The sequence below is a fragment of the Perca fluviatilis genome, chromosome 17, assembly GCF_010015445.1.
Source record: "Perca fluviatilis chromosome 17, GENO_Pfluv_1.0, whole genome shotgun sequence".
Classification (NCBI taxonomy): Eukaryota; Metazoa; Chordata; class Actinopteri; order Perciformes; family Percidae; genus Perca; species Perca fluviatilis.
The window spans coordinates 25,302,096-25,319,965 of NC_053128.1; the positions used below are offsets into that span (position 1 = coordinate 25,302,096).

Consider the following 17,870-nt stretch of genomic DNA (forward strand, 5'->3'; position numbering starts at 1 on the left):
CACCAGGCTACCACATGCTAATGCAAGCCGTATGCAGTACTACTAAAGTACATTGTGAGTAATGAGTAATATAACTGTAAGGATCTACCAGAATCAGAGGACTTTGGGATCAGCAGACGGATTGACCGTAATGAAATGGAAGCACATAAGAAAAGAACAAACTAAACAAAAAAAGAAATGTTTGCACATACAGAAAACGTATAACACCTGTGTAGTTATTCAAGGTAAAGTCTTTGGTAGCGTCACAGTTCTTTAACTAGTCCGCCCCTATAGAGTTCTATGACTGTTTCTAACAGATTGGGCTACACTAAACTTCCATTTAATTGTTTTATATAATGAAAACAAACACTTTTACATTTACAAAATGTTAGCAATTTTACAAAGGACTTGGCGGTTATTTTTTGTTCACCCATTTTCATTGGAGTATTCACATAATTAGATTTGGCACCATAAGATGAATTGGATTTTGGCACCAAGTGTTGTGCAATGTGGGGTTATTTTGCTCATACTATGTCCAGACTGATCTCATGACGTGGCGTATGTATGACACGCCAATTTGTAGCCATTGTTGGCGTGTTATCAAGACGCATACTGGGTTTTAGCGTGTTTATCAACGCCGTTTGGCCTCCATTGACTTGCATTACCTTGCAATTGCGTATAAGTTGACGCCGTAGCGAGTAGTATGTAAGGGCGAAAATCCACGTAGGGAGGATGGGTAAAACACAGGACTTCCACCCAGGAGAGCGGGGATCACGTCCCGCAAGTGATGTAACCCCGTTCTTCTTTTCCTAAACCCAACCCGCATATGACGTTTCCTAAACCCAACCGTAGCCTCGCGATAACACGCCACGTGTATGTTTACGCTGTAGACTTACACGCGGAAAGCTCAAAATGCGTACAGATAACACAAACTGTAACACAGTTTACACAAAGTCATGATGTCATGTTGCTATGTCCCTGCCTCTAAGCTTCATACAAATGCCCATTGGCAATGTTACATATTTCTGTACATGTGGTTACTTTTCAGCAACCAAAAGAATAAGCCTCACTAATTGTCATAAACTGTTTTGGAAATTTGGAAGTGATCAAACCAGTCTTCACAACAACAAAAAAGCAACAACACCACATGCCAAAATGTGTCAAACAAAGGCAAGCTCTCAACAGGATGTTTAACTGCAGAGTTTTATAGTGGTGCTGAATGCCTTGAAGCAAGAAACACATGAAAGTAATACATCAACATATTTAGCCCATCCTCAACGCTGTCGCACAACAATTTGCATCATTTCACGTTAATTGGGTATGTGTGGAAACAGGGCTGTTTCCATTTTGCTTTTGGGAGCCAGAACTCCCTAAATGTGGAGTGGAGGAAACATGGTGCTGTCTCCCATCAGTTTATTCTAACCTGTTGCCTTTCTTAATGCTCCGTTGCTATAATTATCATGATCTTAATTATAGATTTAAAAGAAGTTAAGTAAAGAAAACCTGGACTTTGGGCTTTTTCCTTTTGCAAACCTATAACGTGCACAAAAAAATATAGAACGCAATAAAGGAAAGGGGGAAAAGCCAAAAAGCATAATAAGAGCACTTTAAATAGTGATAGTAGTATAAACATTAGAACCACACATAGTTTGAAAACAGGTTTCCTTATCCAGATTTCATTTATCTTGTGCATTCTAGTGTGGTAAATGCTGCCTATAGTGCCCTATTTTCTGTGAACATTTAGTAGTGGCATGACTCTTGGGATGGCAACGTTAATCGGTCACTCAGTCCCCCTGCATGTTTCAGACTGAAATATCTCACATTATAACAATAATAAAAACATTGCGGTGATGAATAGCAGCAGACTGTATTTGACTAAAAGCTAACATTGCAGTGTAGGTTAGGTATTTGTTATTTACCCAGCCCTAAGGCTTTAGTGCGTTTAAAAAGTTGAGGTAGCCAGCAGTAACCCTGTGTGAATAGCAGGAGGAGGGGCAGACCTTCTGTCACTTCTGTGGACAAATGCCTTGCTTGACAAATGTCTGGCCAAGGACAGCAGACGAAACGTGAGAGCACTGTTCTTTGACAGCAAGGAGGAAGGGACGTGGGAAGAGACAAGGGAGCATCACTACACAGCTTCTCCCTACTGTAACATGCATATTAGGCTACCTTTTGTTATTTTTGATATAGTTTTGTGTCGTGACTTGAGTCTTAAAGACGAAGAGAAGAAGTTTGGAAACTTGCATGGACTGATTTAGCAAAATAAGGAGTTTATATCTTTGAGGGGAAAAAAAGGGTCATTTTTGTTTTTGAAATACCTTACAGAGGTTGTTTTTTTGAATACATGATAAACTTTGTTACACTTTGAACATGGCTTTGTGTCTGAATAATGCTATATAGTTACAATTTCCTTGGCTGGGCACTGTAACAAACATAGCAAAAATGTCATTGTATACAAAGACGAGTCATTTCCCAGCGACCATCCACAACACTGCTGCAGAATGTAGCATAAGTGCACTGCAAACTCCAGCTAATGCTTTAAAGCTGGAGTGTGGTAGTGAGGCCCGGCCTGGTCCGGCGGTTTTTGGTCAGCCGCGACAAGGCCTCTGATAGGTTGGATGTGAGGTAGGAATTTGGCTCTCTGGGGTCTAAACTCCACCTCCTTCTCCTCCTCCCAGCCCCCGGCACTGAAGCACGACGGCATACACAAAAAAAAAAAAAAAAAACACACACACACACACACAAAAAAAAAAAAAAAAAAAAAAAAAAAAAAAAAAAAAAAAAAAAAAAAAAAAAAAAAAAAAAAAAAAAAAAAAAAAAAAAAAAAAAAAAAAAAAACCCCCACCCACAAAAAAAAAAAAATTACTTGTATGAAATAATTAGAATTACAATATGAAACACAAGCAAATGACAAACAGAAAAAAAAAAAAAAAAAAAAAAAACCCCCCCCCCCCCCCCTGTGGGGGTTCCCTCCCCCTCTCTCTTTTTTTTTTTTTCTCTTTCTCTTCTCTCTCTCTCTCTCTCCCTCTCTCTCTTTCTCTCTTTTTCTCTCTCTCTGTCTCGCTCTCTCTCTTATGTGATCCTGGAGGGGAAGAGAAGGGGACCGGAACCCTGCTAAGAGTCAATACCCCTGCAGGAGTCCACAGGATCATACACACACTCCCTCCCTCACACCCCACACACACACACACACACACACACACACACACACACACACACACACACACACACACACACACACCACACGCATACTTGCTCAATCCACTGCAGCTACTGCAGCCTGAATGAGTGCAAAGCAGTGGGAGAAACCGAGCAAGGAAGCAGGAGTGCGAGAGAGGGGAGGAGGAATCTCTGGAGTTACTACTTGTTGCTTTTGGTTTTCTGTGCGGATTGAGGATGATATTACTTCTCCTTTCCCTGCGACAGTGGGACCTTGTCTGAGGTGAGCACTAGCTTTTTTTTGTTCTTCTCCTTTCACTGGCCAATACGTCTTTAAGAGAAATAAGGGGGTCACTGTTGCACATTTTGTGATCTTTTCTGTGGGATTGTTCTCTTGGTGGAATGGCGTGGGGGGTTGAAAGAGAGGAGGAGGTGTGGAGTGGAGCTTTTCACGTGCCAGGCTAGCAACATTATCACACCAATCCGTCAGAGAAGGATGCAAAGCAGGGGTAGAAAGAATGTTTTTAATGGAAGATACGAATGAGGAGAGGAGAGGGTTGTTGGAAGAAATGTCAGGCTCAAAGACACAAAGAGCTGTAAAACATAGCTCGGCTTCCACAACTGGGACAGCAGAAGATGAGAAAAGAAAACTCAGTCCAGCTCTCAGTCTCTCCACTCTCTTTCCTGATTAATGCCTCCCTTTCTTTGGTGTTTGTGTGTGTGGCTTGAGACTGCTTTGCTGACAGGACCATGTAACATAAATGTGACATTTATTCATAATCTACCGGTTTGTGTGTGTGTGTGTGTCTAACAGTGGCAAAGGCACAAGGTTGTGTTTAACTACTTTAGCAGTGTGTAGCCTTCATTTATCAGCTCCTGCATGATTACAGTGTTTTCTCTGACTCTACCACAGATAGTAGCTTACTTGAGTGGGCAGCCTCATCATCATTCCTCCACCAACATGTGTTTACATGCTGAAGTCTATTACCCGCACACACAAGTACTAAACGTCAACAAGTTTGTCTAATGGTGCTCCTTTGGAGTTGGACGTCAATAATTCTAGTGACATTTAACATTCATGTTAATATAACATTTTCTGACCTTTTTTTGTACAAAGTACGTATCAGTTATAGTAAACGTGTGTAGGAAAAATATTTAAGAGTCTTTGCAAAGAGTTTTTAGATGTTGAGGTTTATATCTTCCTTTTTTCTTCCAGTAGTAGTGCAGTGTATCCGGGCGTGGGGCGGGCATTGTTGTCCTATTATTAGAGCAAGCCGGGCCTGCCAGCAGCTGTGGGGAAGGAAGTAGGCTTGGAGCAGCCGGAGAAGAGGGATTACTGGGAACACTGAGCGGGAATTATGGAGTGACTGGAATGGCATTCCTAAGGTGGCAGAGTCACTGGAGGGGGAGATGAGTGAGCCAGAACACCAGGCAGGGATCAGTGTGGCTCATAAGAAAAGATATAGAGGTTGGAGGTCAACAGTGATCTGGACTATAAAACACCTTGCTGTAATTGCAGATCACGGCAGTGGTACAGCTGGATAACTTGGCTTGTAATACTTTTCTCCTTAAATTTATCAGTTGGTGTTTTTTTTTAGTCTCTAAAATGTCTAAAAACAGTGAAAATACAATATGCCAGTCACAGTTTCTCAGAACCTAAGTTGACAGCTTCCAGTTAAGATAAGATTTTTACTTATTTTTTTGGACTTTGTTGATCCCAGAATGGGGAAATTCACTTGTCACAGTAGCTCAATGCAGCACAATAAATAACAAAAATACACATTCAATATCAATAGTATAAAAAAATACACAAAGAGAGAATAAAAATAAGAAAACTTTATTACAAATGGTAATATGTACACTATAAACACTTCTTGTATTTACAGGTGGGGAGAATATATATATATATATATATATTATATTCTACAGGTCATTATTTACATAGGTATAGTTACTTGTTTTGTTCAACGAACATAGATGTTCAGTTTACAATGACGTAAAACAGAAAAAAAAACAGAAAAACTTCACATTTGAAAACGTTTTGCTCGATAAAGGACTGATTATGATTTAGCAATCATCAAAATCGTTGCTACATTATCTGCCAATCAATTAATCAGCTAATTGTTTTGGCACTAGATGTTATTTTAAATAAACACCTCACCAGAATTTGCTATATTGTATTATTGACTATAGTGACAGTGTAATTAATGAGAATTTTAGTTTGAATGAAGGGTGTTGAATAAAATACAACCTAATATAATCTGTCATTGAGTGTGCTTACTCACTCTGTAACATCTCTATCTCTGGCGGCCCAGGCAGCGGAGCTGAGCAAGTGCTCAAAGGGAAGTGAAAGTGGAAGGAGTTCCTCGCGGATAGTGATTACTTGGTGATTGACTGCTGGGATAAACTGCTGCCGCACTGACTAAAGAGATAATAGCACCCCAGTATTACCCATATATCTCTGCTATCTCTGCCTCTCTCCCCTTGTAAATCTCTGGTGTGTATTCTAGTACAAAACACTCTTGCTCAGTGCTATTAGATAAATACAGCAACAAGAGGTTTGTCATCTGGAACTTTTGACTTTCTTTTTTGCATTTATTATTAACATGATACATTTTTTAACATGACCACTGCTGGGCTTTCTGTTTAAAGTTGTCTGTCACTTCCTTTTTACCTGTAGTGTCAGATGCAGGCTGTGATGTGTTTTAACGAAGGTTGACTTTTTTTGGTGAGAAACAGCCAACTATTGTGAAACTGGCTCTTCAAAAGAAAAAAAAAAATCAGAACAATTGAGTTCAGATTCAAGATCAACATCTCCTGTCTTGAGCGTACTTGTTGAGCTATTTTTTAATTATTGCAAAATCAAAGATCACACTCTAGCTGTATTTTCTCTGATAGGGGAAGTTATTAGAGACTGTGATTTGATTGCAAGTTTGCCCTTTACTAGATGCGCACACACACGCACACACACACACACACACACACACACACACACACACACACACTGTACACACAATGTGTGTAAAATGTGTACACAATACAAAAGTGGTCACGAGAAAAGCACATGGGACTTCTCTGATTTTTAAACTAGTCCACTTAGTAGTGATATTTAAATCTGTTTAAACATATTGCTTATGTGTATGTATGTGTGGAACATGACATAGTTCTCTGTATTTTATTTTCAAAGAATTTTAGGTCACATACTGTCCATAGTGTCTCCTTCTCACAAACACCTTAAACGTGGGGTATGCTCGCCGCAGCCGACCTGTCGAGCGTCAGTGTGACGTCATGGGAGCGCCGTAACTGTTTATACTTGCGCGTGGTGCTCGCGACACTAGTTGCAGTCTTCTCCTGAACAGAGGTGGCGCTAATGAGGAAAGGCTACCGACTTAGCTATTTCTACGGACTAGAAGAAGAAGGAAGAGGTAAACAACGCCAGAACTGGCAGCAGCATTGACGTCAATGCTTCGGTTTGATTCGATGACCTACATCGTCGGATCACGACTTTCATTCGCCATAAAAGAACTCATCTTATCCGGTTACCCTCAAGCTCATTCATGCTTCCTGTTTCCGCTTTGTCGTGCGCCGCTGGAAAAAATAGGGTGGTGCGCGCCCTCTGGACCCACACTGAAAATCCTAGCGCACCAGCGAGATCTACGTTTTTGACGTCATATTGGCACGCGCCAGCTTGGCTGCGGCGAGTGTAAAACGGCCTTTATTGTGGCTTACAGTCTTTTAGTAGCACAGGCCCTGACCCCACCCACCCACACACACACACACACAAACACACACACACACACACACACACTCTTTCCAGCTTTCCTTTCCTCCTCCAGCTCTCTGAAGAACAGCTATGTAATTAGTTAGAGCCATGAATCACGTACAACAGAAAGGATTTTGATACATGTTTGACAGCAATAAACGGGGGTGGTTTAACTGTGTATAGGTTTAGGGAGTAAAAAAGGGTAGAGGGTGTTTGTTGGCATACCGTGCCATTATGTGCATGTGTTTTGCCGGGTACCTTCTGCGCATCCACAGACACACTCTGTGTGTGTGATCATGTGTGAGAATAAATGATCCGTTTCTTTTAGATTGCATGTTTAGGCATGTGGCTGCCACTGTAGCCTTTGTGTTTGCACTGGCACTTATGGCTTGTTATGATCAAAATCAATTAACCACTTCATTGTTTTCTGTCCTGCAGACCACTAATGAGGACCGTGGAAAACGATTCAATGTGTCTTTGTTTTAGCAATTAAGTGCTTAACATCTGAATCCAGGGCACAAAAACCTTGGATTTTTGTGGATCTGAATTCTTTGTTTTGCTTCCCCAAAACACTCCTTAACCAACAAATGGCTCCCCCTGCTAAGGGGGAGTCCCCACTACTAAGGGAACATACACTCACACATGGAGATCAGTCCCTCCAGGATTTCGCAACCTTTTGTTGAGATTGTTGAAGCCCAAAATGCCTGATTTCGCGGGAGCTTTTGTCTAAAAATTGCGATAAAAGTTGCGATGTCTTTTGTATTTTTGTTGCGAGAGGTTTGTTTTTTTGGTATAGTTCTTTAAAAATAAAAAGGAAACTTGTTTCGGGGAGAATAAAATAACCCTGGGCTGAGTTTTCCTAGTAACCTTACCAAAAAGGCTCAGGATGCTGCAAATGTTGGTGTAATATGAAAATGGCTGGTGGATTTAAGACAAAAAATTATAATTTATTGAATGAATGAAATTTGAACATCTATGTCTGTGGCTTGTTGATCTTTACATTGTTAGTTAATTTCCTTACCTGGCCTGGGACACACATTCATACAGTTTGATAAAGTACTTATTGGACTTTGCAAAAGAGTGGATGTTGTGATCATCTTCCTCTGTCCCTCCATCCTTTTGTCTGTTTGTCTGTGATGAAAATATCTCAGTGCCACGATTTGTGTAAAACCTGCTGCGAGTGTGCACATTTGCACTCCCATGAGGAAGAACACTTTTCATTTTGGACCTTGGCCCTAGTGCCAAACTGTCAGCTTTCACAAGTGTATCTCTTGACCTGTTTGTTGAAAACACACAATATTACAGCGCACATATTATCTCTGTGCACGCTGCGTGACTGTGCATTTGTATGTACTGCAGGTGTGTACATTGAGTGGAGGAATCGTGCTTCAAGGCATAGGCTGTTGAGCACTTCTCCTCATAAGGTAATGAGATAATATGTTGATATATTGACTCCTATTATTAATTCAGCTGGAGTCCTTATATAGTTGTCAATAATTTAATTACGTGGCCCCTCTCAGCAGATGTGACTCTCAACTACGGCTTTAAGCTGCCAGTTAAACGGATGTATGGGCTCACTGTGTGTGTCTGGCTGTATTCATGTAGGCTTAGAATTTGAATAGGCACATTGCAGTGTCAGCATGTATGCTGTATGCCACCATGCTGCATGCAGATGTAGTTACAGTAGACGCTCTCAATGCATTAAAGCTAGGGTAGGGAGTTTTCTGGAAAAGGCAGCTCTCCCCTCTCTGTCCTAAGCCCCTCGCACCAGACCAGTCCGGGCATATAATGCACACACTTCCAGTCCAGTAACCTGTACGAGTACTAGTCATTCATTTCAGTCATCCCGATCGTGATTATGATCCAGATGCCGTTATATAGTGGCGATTCTATGAGAATTACCGTCTTGTTTTCTTTGCAAACTTGCGGGCCTGTAAATCCCTTTTGAGATGACATTCTGTGATTGGAGGCTCTAGCTCGCTACATAAACGTGAACTCTGTTTAGCAGAAGGCCAAGGTATTCACAACATTTTCTCACCATCTCTGAAACACTGATATTGACACATGCCATATTGCATTTATTGTCTTTCAGACTCTGTTTTTTGATAAACCAGTCTTTCCTTTTTGGGGTTGCTTTGCAGTGTAGGTAGTTGTTGTCAATGCTGGAATAGGAACTTTTGCCGCAGGATTTTTCCGCCATTGAAGTAGACTTTCAACCATCTCAGGGGACGTGCATGCGTATTTGTAGAACAGCCAGGATCACCCTCTCTCTGTGATTGGCCAACGTCTCCCGTCACGGGGCTACATTTTCTAAAGCCTGAAAACACAGCCAAGAGGAGGTGCGCAAGTCTAGTTTTCTTATTGACCACTTGACTTACAATATGCTGAAAGTTATTGTGGGATTTTTGCCAAATGATGCAAAAAAAAAAAGAAAAAAGCTGCCTACCCAGTTTGACATACTTCATCCAAATTAGATCAATTTGAATGTAACACTTCAAGCTGTAAATCAGAACGTGCTCTCATGTCCCAGTACAGTTACTATGGCAGCTTTCATTAATGTCCCAGTACAGTTACTATGGCAGCTTTCATTAATGTCCCAGTAGTTGTTCCATTATTCACTGACTATTCAGCAGCTCTGACATTTCTTTCCCCTGGACGAAATCATCACTACTGTCTGTAGTTTAGAGTCTTATTCAAATTCATAAATTAAACCTGAGCTGTACAACACCACAGACATGATGCAAGGAGGTGCATTTAAAATGTTAAATGTTGTCACCAAACTAATGATATAGTAATGTGGTAGACAAATAAAACAATGTGTAAATGATATGCTAAGGCACTACCTATTGCTAGCCAGTATTATGAGAAAGACAATTCTGGGATGTAACCGTCTCCCAAGAAGTTGATGTTCTGTAATCTTGTGTGTATTTATTTGCATATGTGATGTTATTTGTGTTCTGTATACGTATGTAGGTGAGACATTTCTTGTGTGTGCCGTCTTGTCTGACAAAACCTTGTTTTGCGTGGATTCACAAGGAGCTGGACCACCCATTGAGTTCTCAATGAGCTGAGAGATAAACGGAGGATATATTTCAGAGGTCTCTTGCCTCCAGCAGTGGCAATTGCGGCGATTCAAGTCAATGCTTGGTAATCCACCAGTTGCACCGCGGCGCGTCCCAGAAGCGTGCGTGAAGCGGCTCTCCGCTAAAGATACGCGACAGGTCTGTTTTCACGCGAGCCGTGGGGCGTTCAGACAGCCGGGCAGGAAGTGAAACAGCGAGAGCATCCAGTCAGTTTACCAAAAAATGAATGCGGAGTGGAACAGGAGCAGCAAGTTTGTGTGTTTGCACTCACAGCGTTGTGTAGAGCAGCACCGTAGTGTAGGAGAAACAGAAGGCGAGCGCACTTGAAATGTTGCTGATATTCTCTCATTTTACAGGAAAATGTGTGCTAGCAACTACATACAGCTGGTCAGAATTCAACTGTCTGGATGTTTTTGAGATGATGTCTCGTCCCTAATACTCAGTAACTAACTTGATGAGTACAACATTAGTATTACGGAATAAAGTTATGGCTAAAAGGTTGAAAATAAGACCCAAGTTGTACTAAACATTACATGTCTCCAAAGCGACTTACAATTGCTACATATGTCGCACGCCTCTGGAGCAACTAGGGGTTAAGTGTCTTGTTCAGGGACACGTTGGTTGATGTATCACAGTGGGAATTGAACCCGGATCTCCCACACCAAAGGTACGTGTCGTATCCACTGCGCAATCACCACCCCACAAAGGGGAGAGAAAGGGAGGAATGACAGGCAGCAAAGGGCCGCAGGTCGGAGTCGAACCCGTGCCCATGCGTCGAGGAGTAAACCTCTATATATATGGGCACCCGCTCTACCAACTGAGCTATCCGGGCCCACTAAACCTGACTCTTTAATGTCAAACTTGCAATATTCTGTAAGAAATTGTCCCACAGCGATGCAAATGAGGAATGTTTACGGTTGGACTTTGTGCTCTTTTATATTTTTCTCCTCCCTCTTTTAAATCTGCCTTTTACATTGATGTACAGATAAAGATAGGCTTTCATCACAGAGACAGACTGGCAAGCAATAAAATCTGTGGAGACAAAAGCCCATCACTGAACAAGGCCCCTGGCTGTCAAAACAAAATGAAGCTAGACTGCAGAAACGAGCACACACTGTTTGTATGCAAAAGTCCTTCTACTGCACGCTCTGAGAATATGCAGGTTTTTAAAGCAGCAACTCAAGGTGTTGACCCCTGAAAAAGCCAGTGTGGACAATATAATTTACACGGTCCTCTTTAAGTTTTTCAACTACAATGCTTTCGTTCTATTGCTGCCTACACCTTTGACTGTTATGCCATTTATGTGGCACCACAGATGAAACGCTCCTTGAACTTGAGATTAAAGAGCTGCTAACTTGTCTCATGTGATTCGGCTTCCAGAGACACCACAAAGCAACCGTCTCATTTTTAAATGTTCATCCGAGGCTGGTGGGGCTGGGAGGGTTCGTCTGAAAGGATCTGAAGCCTGCAGTGATTTCACAGAGCAATGAAGCGATACATTATTTAATAAAACCAAAATCGTTTTACTCCAATGTATAGTTTACATTCAGACTTGAGAGAGCGTTAGGAAGACCGGGACTAACTCCCTCCCGACATCCTGACCTTTTGTATCACTTAAACTTAACATGCGCATTTCTCATAGGCGACATATCCCGAGGCTTTCATGGTTTCTATGGTAACCCTGCAAGGGGATAATTAGCTGTTCCAAGAGTCGCACCTCTTTATTCTAATCAACAGAAAGACACATGCTGCTTCCGTTGAGCGACTGGCTAATATGTGGACTCAACACATAACATTTTCAGTTGTTAATTTTCTGGACATGTATTCTCATGTACTACATGGCAATTAGGATGATTTTCTTTTACTTACACATGAGAGAGGGTGGCCTGATAGCAGCAGCATTGTTATGTAAGATACATTCATCACACTTTTTGAACACACCTTTCATGATGGATTATTGTACTTCTTGTTGTACAAAGTAAAATATGCAAGTTCTCTTTCTCAGTTTATCTTACAGTGTTTTCTCAGTTTATCACACACACACACACACACACACACCAGAAATCATGTCGATGATGTAACAAGGTGTCCTAACGTGCTGAGACAAAACAGAAAACAGGAAAGAGGGGGAAATGAACTCCACTCCCAACGTACCTCACTTCCTGTCACAAAACTCTCCACTTCGAACACACACACACACACACACACACACACACACACACAGTGCAATACAATACAATCCCTCCCTGATCATACAATCATTTGTGTTTAGGTTTGTAGGCAAGATATTTGATAATATAATCAAATATAGTTTGAAAGGAGATTATCTGAGGCTATAATAACCTGCTTGTAAGTGCAAACGCTGAGCTACAGTTGTGTTGCTTGTCAGTGTCTTTGTAGAACCAACTAGTGGATACTGCACTGTCCCAGATAGTTGTTCTCCTCCGTCCTGCCCTCGATCTCTCTGAATAACTACACACATGTATTAACACCACACACACACACACACACACACACACACACACACACACACACACACACACACACACACACACACACACACACACACACACACAGAAGTTGTACCTTTTGTCATTGGGGCTGTACCACTTTGAGAAAAAAGTGAAGTGTATGCTAATGTGTAAAAAGAACTCCAAATGGGCTTGTTTCCTTCCTCTGGCCTAACTGACAACTTCCATTTCATTTTCTGACACGGCCATGCACACAAACACACCCACAGGAGAGAGAGACTGTAAGATTGCTGTTTACAGCTCGGATGTGGATTCCCACGCTAGATAAAATGTTGTTGATCAGAGGGATGACTGCACTTACAGGCCATGTTGATGAGCAAATAGAATTCACTTTGAGTGTCTGTTTTGTCTGTCTTTGCATCATGTTTGAGTTTGTGTGTGTCTTTGTCCGTGTGTGGACTCGTGTGTGTAGACTTGTTAGCAGATTGCCAGTGGCTGGCTTACCTATGCCGTGCCTTCTAAAAGCAACTGAAATCAGAAGACTTGTTGCCATAACAGAACATTTAAACTCCGCTGTTAACTCTTTAGGGTTTTTCCAAACTAAAATACTGTAGGCACCTTTTTTATCTTTCCACTTCACTTGTTCCTCGTAAAAGCGTGCTGTTGCTACTTCTACTGTATCTGACAGATATACTGTAAAGAAGGTATGCTGTTTTTTTGCACTGGTCTTTTAGACCGATACAAAACAAGCACCTAAAAATAGAGTGAGACCAATTTTTATGGTGCAAGGAATGGTAGCCAAGAGTAATTACTTCAATCAACACGTCCTGCTTTTATTTCAAAGGAAATTCAGGGACTATAATCCATTATTGGTATATTAATCTAGTGTACAAAGATTTAGATTTTCTTTATACACTACATCAGTTAGGACCAAAAACAACGGATACATTATAAAATACAAGTAAAAGTTCTTGGAAGGCTTTTATTGTAAAGGAACTGCAATAATCATCCCTCAACATCTTTTGCACACCCTGCTCTAATCCATACAGCTTTGTATCTTCTTTCTTAATGTTACATAATTTTATGTATGTTTTTTTTGTTTCTGTATATATTTCTGTTTATTTAATATTGACCTTTAAATATGTTTTTATGTACTCACCATCAACCAAAGCAAATTCCTAGTAGGCTAAGTTCTACTTACCTGGCAATACATAATTTTCTGACTTTTGATTCTGATTCTGAGAGTCCATTTTGGATTAGTTTAACAATCGTAGGAAATCACTTTAACACTTGTGGCAAATTGGAGTGAGTTTGCCATCTGTTTAAATAGTAAAAATATTCAAGAGTCTACAGCCATGCGTACATTGCTTAGAGCTAAATGCTAACATTAGCATAACGTGCTCACACTTACAATGCTTACATGCTGATACTAAGTAGCAAAATATTGGGGGGGAGTAGAAACTATCCGTAGAACAGCAATGTCTGTTTTCTGCAGGAACTACAATTCAACTAAAAAGTGAAAAAAACACATTTTTAAATTTGCATCATCTCTTATTCTGTCATCTATCTGATACAGCCAGTCTCTTGTTGGTCCTTCAGGTCTGCCCAGGAACTCCCCGCTGTGAATTTGTATTGAACATAGATCAAAAGGATAGATTACTGCATATAGGGCTCTGGGGTACAAGCGGGTTAAATTGGTCCGGAGCAGAGCTCCGCCTCCTGACATCTAGATCGCACCCTGTCAGAGCCCAGGGAGGCAGAGCGCTGCAAACTCTCCTTAAAACATCTGTTACTCTTGACACACCCTCATCCAAAGTACCCACTGTCTGTAGTTTTTCATCCTAATTACTTTCTACACCAGAAATAGTCTCTATGAAAACTGTTGACTGTGTGGTCTCTGGAAATCTCCCCACCCAACCCCCCAACCTCATTGGACAATCCCCCCTCCCCCCCTTTTAATTTCTACAGTCAAAAGGACCACCTCTATATATGTGTGTTTGCTCATTTGTGAGTTCATGCATAGTAATTTCTGCAGCACTTTGACTACAATTAGAGAGATGAAAGCGTATGCTTGTGTGCCTGACTAGTATGTACAGGCAGGTGAAAGCTTAATTAACAGCCAGCACGTTTGCACATATCAAAGGTCAGCGGTTGATGGATAGAGAAGTTTTACAGTACTATTAATTGCCAGTCTCAGTATTGCCTGTATCGCTGCCAAATCCCCAGTCACACCTCCTTAGCCTCATTCTGTGGGCCACTTACATTTCACATGGCCATTAAACAAATTATGCCTATTGTTCATATGACAATGGAGTCTCTGTGGCTGAATGGGAAGTGGCGACCCTTACGTGGGCTGTGACTGAATTCCATAAATTCCGACATGAAGAACATGACATATTACAGAATAAAATGGGAAACAAGCTATTATCAGCTATCATGAGATATGTAGGTATTTGCAACATGACATCATGACTTCGCGTAAGCTTACACGCCAAGTGGTGTGTTATCTGTACGCATTTTAAGCTATCCGCGTGTATGTCTACGCTGTATACAGCGGACGTAAACATACACGCCACTTTCTAAAGCCAAGTGGCGTGTTATCTTTACGCATTTTGAGCACCGTATACAGCGGACAGGTTGGGTTTAGGAAAAGAAGAACCGGTTGGGTTTAGTAAAAGAAGAAAGCTACGGTTGGGTTTAGGAAAAGAAGAACCGGTTGGGGTTTAGGAAAAGAAGAAAAGGTTGGGTTTAGGAAAAGAAGAACCGGTTGGGGTTTAGGAAAAGAAGAAAAGGTTGGGTTTAGGAAAAGAAGAACCGGTTGGGTTTAGGAAACGAAGAACCGGTTGGGTTTAGGAAAAGAAGAACCGGTTGGGTTTAGGAAACGAAGAACCGGTTGGGGTTTAGGAAAAGAAGAACCGGTTGGGGTTTAGGAAAAGAAGAACCGGTTGGGTTTAGGAAACGAAGAACCGGTTGGGTTTAGGAAACGAAGAACCGGTTGGGTTTAGGAAAAGAAGAACCGGTTGGGTTTAGGAAACGAAGAACCGGTTGGGGTTTAGGAAAAGAAGAACCGGTTTAGTTTTGAAAAGAAGAACGGTTGGGTTTAGGAAACGAAGAACCGGTTGGGTTTAGGAAACAAAGAACCGGTTGGGTTTAGGAAAAGAAGAACCGGTTGGTTTAGGAAAGCGAAACCCGGTTGGTTTAGGAAACGAAGAACCGGTTGGGTTTAGGAAAAGAAGAACCGGTTGGGTTTAGGAAACGAAGAACCGATTGGGGTTTAGGAAACGAAGAACCGGTTGGGTTTAGGAAACGAAGAACCGGTTGGGGTTTAGGAAACGAAGAACCGGTTGGGGTTTAGGAAAAGAAGAACCAGTTGGATTTAGGAAACGAAGAACCGGTTGGGTTTAGGAAACAAAGAACCGGTTGGGTTTAGGAAAAGAAGAACGGGGTTGTGTTTAGTAAAGGAGAAAGCGACGGCTGAGTTTAGGAAACGAGGCACGCGGGACACGATCCCCGGTCTCCTGGGTGAAAGACCTGTGTTTGACCCGACCAACCTCCCTACGCGGATTTTCGCCCTTTCATACTACTCGCTACGGCGTAAATTCACACGCAGTCGCAAGGTAATGTAAGTCAATGGAGGCCAAACGGCGTTGATAAACACGCTAAAAAGCGAGTATGCGTCTTGATAACACTGCAAAAATGGCATACGAATTGGCATGTCATACATACGGCACTTCATGAGATCAGTCTGGTATTTAAGGAACCCACTCCATTTAATGCCACGTGAACGTATCAGCACAGGCGTGGTTTATTTTGTCCCACGTTTGTTTGTTACAGTAGAGTCTGGTGTAAAAGTGTTAATAGGAACCTGAGTGAGCAAAGAAAAGAAAGCGAGCAATTAAAGGAAAGAACGAGAAGTAGTGATTCTTCCTTACACGTACAAAGAGAGGGCGATGTTATAAAGAGCATCAATAAAAAGCTAAGGAATGAAGTGAGAGGAGGATAATTGAAGCACTACAGTCCCACTTCGGTAATGACATGTTTCGTTACCTATAAAAACGGCTTCCTGGCCCGCTCTGTCCTCTTATTTTTTCTGCATTTTTACAGCATGTCCTGTCAGAGCAAATACTATTACCGATGCCTTACAAGAAATAATTTAGCTTACTTATGGGTGCAATATTTCCCCACCTAGTATAAACTCTAATAATTTGCTCACAGCCTATTACCATGAAGCACTGCAGGATTGGTTGTCAAAAAAGCAACCAAAAATAAATGATGACAAAACCAGGAAGAAATCCAGAGCTCACGGTGGCACCAAGTTTTCAGGACATCATGTTCATAAAACAATTGAAGTTCTGGTACTCTTCAAGATAACGGATGTAAATTTGTTTTGTAGCCGCAGTCATGTAGCAACAAACAGTTCTGCATATTGGAGAGTTTTTGAAAAACCTCCTAAAACAGCACAGCAACAACACCCATTTCTGCTTCTGTTTCTTCCATCCCTCTCCCATAGCGTGTTGTTTGACCTGGGATTTAAAGGGGTTTGCCACGTAGATTAAATAAGAACAGGATTACTAGAAGGAGATGGACAGTAGAAACCCTTGGAGAGCTTATACCGTTTGTCCATTCCTGTGTACGTATGACCATCCCCCAGTGGACTCAATGAAGCTTCAGTGTGTGTGTGTGTGTGTGTGTGTGTGTGTGTGTGTGTGTGTGTGTGCGTGTCTGTGTGTGTGTTGCTGGCCGCTTATTTGTTTGATGATTTCCCTGTGCAAGCATTTGCTTAAATGTCAACAACAGAATGTGAGCTATTCAGTGTAATCCTGTCTCTTTGATGAGCGTTGCACAAGGCCTCACTGTGTGTGTGTGTGTGTGTGTGTGTGTGTGTGTGTGTGTGTGTGTGTGTGTGTGTGTGTGTGTGTGTGTACGTACTGTGTCGCCCAGTGTATGTCAGTGCGACAGAGACAGGGTAAAAGTATTAGGTAGAATCAGTGCTGAAGTAATAAGCCAATAAGTTGACCAACAGGTGATTAATCGCCAACTGTTGTGATAATAAAGTCAATAATCAAGCAGAAATACCAAACATTCTTTGGCTCCAGCTTTTCAAGTGTGATGATTTCGGAGTGTTGAAGATGTGAAGATGTTAGCCCATTCTCTGGGAAATTGTGATAGGCATTTGATCAAGTATCAATTATAAAAAAAATATATAAAATACAAAATAATAAATAAATAGTTTTAAAGTTCCAAAAATTATAATTAAAGTGCAGCTTTACAGCTTTACTTTGGGTAAAAAAAAGAAGCCATTTCTTACTTTTTGACACAATTCAATGACATGCTTTTACACGCACTCCAACAACAAGCATTGGTCAACAATTTCAGGCTAGGTGTATTTTGTATTGTTGGGTGCTTTATAATGTG

General features: G+C 41.3%; 1 protein-coding gene across 6 annotated transcripts in view; it reads left to right on the forward strand.

Annotated features, from left to right (window-relative positions):
• Nucleotides 1-17,870, forward strand: part of LOC120545226 (disabled homolog 2-interacting protein-like) — a 156,476-nt gene that overhangs the window by 25,567 nt on the left and 113,039 nt on the right. The window contains exon 1 of one of the 6 annotated variants that reach the window (XM_039779395.1): nt 3,202-3,421. The exons of the other annotated variants lie outside the window; for them this stretch is intronic. The gene's annotated coding sequence lies outside the window, so the exon portion shown is untranslated. Of the gene's footprint in view, nt 1-3,201; nt 3,422-17,870 lie in introns of those variants that run through there. 6 annotated transcript variants of the gene reach the window in all.